Source organism: Aquila chrysaetos, chromosome W (assembly GCF_900496995.4).
Source record: "Aquila chrysaetos chrysaetos chromosome W, bAquChr1.4, whole genome shotgun sequence".
NCBI lineage: Eukaryota > Metazoa > Chordata > Aves > Accipitriformes > Accipitridae > Aquila > Aquila chrysaetos.
This window is the reverse complement of record NC_054457.1, coordinates 7,327,963-7,334,040: the sequence shown is the minus strand read 5'-3', so window position 1 is coordinate 7,334,040 and position 6,078 is coordinate 7,327,963.

Below are 6,078 nucleotides of genomic sequence, written 5' to 3'. Positions count from 1 at the left end.
TCACCTGGCTCCTCCGATGCTGGGACAATGGGGCTAATAGCTTGGAATTAGAAGGTAGGGAAGCCAAGCAGCTGGGATCGCTTGCCAGGGAAGGTGGCATTGACAAGGCAATTGGAAGAGGAACACAAGCCCTCAGCCTCTGGAGATGACTCCTGTCAAGTGTGAAGGAAAGGTACCCCTTCAAGGAAGATGTTATATGTCAATCAAGCAAGTGGACCACCATGGAAAAAGGTATCCAATATCTGAGGGAATTAGCTGTGCTAGAGATGATTCATTATGACCAGGACAACCCAGAATTACCCAAAGATCCAGACGAAGTCCAATGCACATGACCCATGTGGTGGAAGTTTGTGTGGAGCGCACCATCGTCCTATGCTAACTCACTGGTGATAATGACCTGGAAAGACGAAGAGGCACTGACAGTGGATGAAGTGGCTCGCCAACTCCGTCAATACGAAGAAAATCTCTCCTCCTCCCTACAAGCCTGCATTGCAGCTGTGGAGAAGCTGTCCGAGGATTTCCAGCAATTCAAAGAGGATATGTCCTACTCCCCACCTGTAAGCACCAATGTCTCAGCTATCAGGAGTGAGCGCTCCTCTGCCCAAGAGAGAGAATATAGAAGGTACACACCGCGAGGTGCCCTGTGGTTTTACCTATGTGATCATGGAGAGGACATGAGGAAATGGGATGGAAAACCTACCTCGGTCCTAAATGCACGGGTATGTGAGTTGCAAGGAAAAACCACCACAAAAGGAGATTCTACCAGGAAAAATACCGCTCCAGTTTCCAAACAGAGTAGAAGGGCTGATCTTATTTCTGATCCTCTTGAAGGGACTTCTGAGCCAATTTTATGAGAAGTGAATACCGGATACTCTGGCCAGAATTAGAGGGGCCCTGCCTCCAGCCAGGTGGAGGAAAGGGATAACCGGGTCTATTGGACTGTGTGGATTCGATGGCCTGGCACGTTAGACCCGCAGGAGTATAAGGCTCTAGTGGACACTGGTGCACAATGTACCCTAATGCCATCAAGTTATAAAGGGGCAGAACCCATCTGTATTTCTGGTGTGACAGGGGGATACCAAGAGCTAACCGTATTGGAAGCTGAAGTAAGCCTAACTGGGAATGAGTGGCAGAAACACCCCATGGTGACTGGTCCACAGGCTCCATGTAGCCTTGGCATAGACTATCTCAGGAGAGGGTATTTTAAGGACCCAAAGGGATATCGATGGGCATTTGGTATAGCTGCCTTGGAGACGGAGGGCACTGAACAGCTGTCTACCCTGCCTGGTCTCTCTCAAGACCCTTCGATTGTGCGGTTGCTGAAGGTTGAAGAACAACAGGTGCCAATTGCTACCACGACGGTGCACCGGCGGCAATATCGCACCAACCGAGACTCTGATTCCCATCCATAAGCTGATTCGCCAACTGGAGACCCAAGGAGTGATCAGCAGAACTCGCTCACCCTTTAATAGTCCCATATGGCCCATGCGGAAATCTAATGGGGAGTGGAGACTAAACAGTTGACTATCATGGCCTGAATGAAGTCACGCCACCGCTGAGTGCTGCTGTTCCAGATATGCTAGAACTTCAATACGAACTAGAGTCAAAGGCAGCCAAGTGGTATGCCACAACTGACATTGCTAATGTGTTTTTCTCAATCCCTCTGGCAGCAGAGTGTCGTCCACAATTTCCCTTTACTTGGAGGGGCGTCCAGTACACCTGGAATCGACTGCCCCAGGGGTGGAAACACAGCCCCACCATTTGCCATGGACTAATCCAGACTGCACTGGAAAAAGGTGAAGCTCCAGAACACCTGCAACACATTGATGACATCATCGTATGGGGCAACACGGCAGAAGAAGTCTTTGAGAAGGGGAAGAAAATAATCCAAATCCTTCTGAAAGCCAGTTTTGTCATAAAAGAAAGTAAGGTCAAGGGACCTGCACAGGAGATCCAGTTTTTAGGAATAAAATGGCAAGATGGACATCGTCAGATCCCAATGCATGTGATCAACAAAATAGCAGCTATGTCTCCACCGACTAATAAAAAGGAAACACAGGCTTTCTTAGGCGTTGTGGGTTTTTGGAGAATGCATATTCCAAATTACAGTCTGATTGTAAGCCCTCTCTATCAAGTGACCCGGAAGAAGAATGATTTTAAATGGGGCCCTGAGCAACAGCAAGCCTTTGAACAAATTAAACGGGAGATTGTTCATGCAGTAGCCCTTGGGCCAGTCCGGGCAGGACAAGATGTTAAAAATGTGCTCTATACTGCAGCCGGGGAGAATGGCCCTACCTGGAGCCTCTGGCAGAAAGCACCTGGGGAGACCCGAGGCCGACCCCTGGGGTTTTGGAGTTGAGGATATCAAGGATCCAAGGCTTACCGTACTCCAACTGAAAAAGAGATATTGGCAGCATATGAAGGAGTTCGAGCTGCCTCAGAAGTGGTTGGTACTGAAACACAGCTCCTCTTAGCACCCCGACTGCCAGTGCTGGGCTGGATGTTCAAAGGGAGGGTCTCCTCTACATATCACGCGACTGATGCCACGTGGACTAAGTGGATTGCACTGATCACACAACGGGCTCGCAGAGGAAACCCCAGTCACCCAGGGATTTTAGAAGTGATCACGGACTGGCCAGAAGGCAAAGATTTTGGAATGTCGCCAGAGGAGGAGGTGACACGGGCTGAAGAGGCCCCACTGTATAATAATCTGCCAGAAAATGAGAGGCAATATGCCCTGTTCACTGATGGGTCCTGTTGCGTTGTGGGAAAGCATCGGAGGTGGAAGGCTGCTGTATGGAGTCCTACACGACAAGTCGCAGAAACTGCTGAAGGAGAAGGTGAATCGAGTCAGTTTGCAGAGGTGAAAGCCATCCAGCTAGCGTTAGACATTGCTGAAAGAGAGAACTGGCCAGTGCTCTATCTCTGTAATGACTCATGGATGGTGGCAAATGCCCTGTGGGGGTGGTTACAGCAATGGAAGCAGAGCAACTGGCAGCACAGAGGTAAACCCATTTGGGCTGCCGCACTGTGGCAAGATATTGCTGTTCGGCTACAGAATCTGGTTGTAAAAGTACGTCATGTAGATGCTCACATACCCAAGAGTTGGGCCGCTGAAGAACATCAAAATAACCAGCAGGTGGATCAGGCTGCCAAGATTGAAGTGGCTCAGGTGGATCTGGACTGGCAACATAAGGGTGAGCTATTTATGGCTCTGTGGGCCCATGACACCTCAGGCCATCAGGGAAGAGATGCAACATATAGATGGGCTCGCGATCGAGGGGTGGACTTGACCATGGACACTATCGCACAGGTTATCCATGAATGTGAAACATGTGCTGCAATGAAGCAAGCCAAGCAGTTAAAGCCCCTGTGGCATGGAGGACGATGGCTGAAATATAAATATGGGGAAGCCTGGCAGATTGACTATATCACACTCCCACAAACTTGCCAGGGCAAGAGCCATGTGCTTACAATGGTGGAAGCAACCACCAGGTGGCTGGAAACATATCCTGTGCCCCATGCCACTGCCCGGAACACTATCCTGGGCCTTGAAAAGCAGGTCTTGTGGCGACATGGCACCCCAGAGAGAATTGAGTCAGACAACAGGACTCATTTCCAAAACAACCTCATAGACACCTGGGCCAAAGAACATGGCATTGAGTGGGTATATAACATCCCTTGTCATGCACCAGCCTCCGGGAAGATCGAACGATACAATGGACTGTGAAAGACGACATTGAGAGCAATGGGGGGTGGAACCTTCAAACATTGGGATACACATTTAGCAAAAGCCACCTAGTTAGTCAACACCAGAGGATCTGCCAATCGGGGTGGCCCTGCCCAGTCAGAATTTTTACGTACTGTAGAAGGGGATAAAGCCCCTGTAGTGTACATAAAAAATATGTTAGGGAAGACAGTCTGGGTTGCTCCTGCCTCAGGCAAAGGCAAATCCATTCGTGGGATTGCTTTTGCTCAACGACCTGGGTGCACTTGGTGGGTGATGCAAAAAGATGGGGAAGTCCAATGTGTGCCTCAAGGGGATTTGATTTTGGGTGAGAATAGCCAGAATTAAACTGTATGATATTAGTTGCTATATAACCCTGCTACTGTATGTTATCATTACTATAATTGTGATATGCTATATCCATATGACTACAGTAAGGATCACTTAGATCAAGCAAGAAAGAACTGTGATAAAACTGAGCGAAGCGCAGTAGTGATGGAACCAGAACTGACTCCAGCATGCAACAATCCAACGGTGCACACCATCCTCCTGCTGCGTCAAATGTCACCTGCTCGTCACACTGCACTGAAGCCCAATTCTGCTCTACCGACTGAGAGGACTTTGCACCATCCCTCCTGCCCAGAAAGACTGGTATGAGAGATGGAGCCCAGAGTCGGGAGCTAAATGAACTCAACGAACATTTTATGAACATGACCCATAAACTAAAGGAATGATATCTGTGTGTGAGTATACATATATACATATATATATATATCTATATCTCATTGTTCATATGTCTCAAAGGGATGGAAAAGGTGATGATGATTGACCAGGATGTAACTAAAGGTATGGGACCTGAGCATGACGTCAATGGTATAGAATAAGGGGTGGATACTGTCCTAGTTTCAGCTGGGATAGAGTTAACTGTCTTCCTAGTAGCTGGTACGGTGCTATGTTTTGAGTTCAGTATGGGAAGAATGTTGATAACACTGATGTTTTCAGTTGTTGCTAAGTAGTGTTTAGACTAAAGTCAAGGATTTTTCAGCTTCTCATCCCCAGCCAGCAAGAAGGCTGGAGGGGCACAAGAAGTTGGCACAGGACACAGCCAGGGCAGCTGACCCAAACTGGCCAACAGGGTATTCCATACCATGGGACGCCACATATAGTGTAGGAACTGGGGGGAGTGGGGGCAGGGGGAATCGCCACTCAGGGACTAGCTGGGTGTCGATTGGCAGGTAGTGAGCAATTGCACTGCGCATCATTTGTACATTCCAATCCTTTCATTATTGCTGTTGTCATTTTATTAGTGTTATCATTATCATTATTAGTTTCTTCTTTTCTGTTCTATTAAACCGTTCTTATCTCAACCCACGAGTTTCACTTCTTTTCCCGATTTTCTCCCCCATCCCACTGGGTGGGGGGAGTGAGTGAGCAGCTGCATGGTGCTTAGTTGCTGGCTGGGGTTAAACCACGACCTGGCAGGTCCTGTGGCCTGTGGGAGATCCATGCTGGAGCAATCTGTTCCTGAAGGACTGCACCCCGTGGGAGGGACCCCACACTGGAGCAGGGGAAGAGTGTGAGGAGTTCTCCCTTGAGGAGGAAGGAGCGGCAGAGACAATATGTGACAAACTGACTGCAACCCTCATCCCCTGTCCCCCTGTGCTGTGCAGGGGGAGGAGGTAGAGAAATCGGGAGTGGAGTTGTGCCTGAAAAGAAGGGAGGGGTGGGAAGAAGGTGTTTTAAGATTTGTTCTTATTTCTCATTTTCCTTCTCTGATTTGATTTGCAATAAATAAAAATATTTTCCCTGAGTCAAGTCTGTTTTGCCCATGATGGTAATTGGTGAGTGATCTCTCCCTGTCCTTATCTTGACCCACAAGCCTTTCATTATATTTTTTCTCCCCTGTCCAGCTGAGGAGGGGGGGCTGATAGTGATGTGCGGAAACAGACTCCATAATCAGTGAGATTGTAAAGTAGGTATGTTCATTCAGCGCTGGGCAGCACGGGGGGGGGGGGGGGGGGTAGTCCCACCAAAGTCGTGCACGCCTGACTCAGCAGTTCGCTTCAAGTTTATACAATCAAGTGTTACATATACATAGAGTTTCACAATATGCCTATACATAGGCATGACCTGTCCCCGCTTCATATTAAAATTAGCTTCAAGAAGTCATTTCCATAGTCTCCTCTCAACTGCGCTTGCGCAGTGCCTCCTTATGGTGGTCATCTGGTGGTCGCAGAGATGAAGATAGACGACTCCTCTTCGTCACCGCTAGTAACCTCTTTTCTTGCACAGGCTCAGTGATTTCTTGGTATTCACCCAAGCCGCAAGACCTGTCTTGGCTGGTTCTTGGG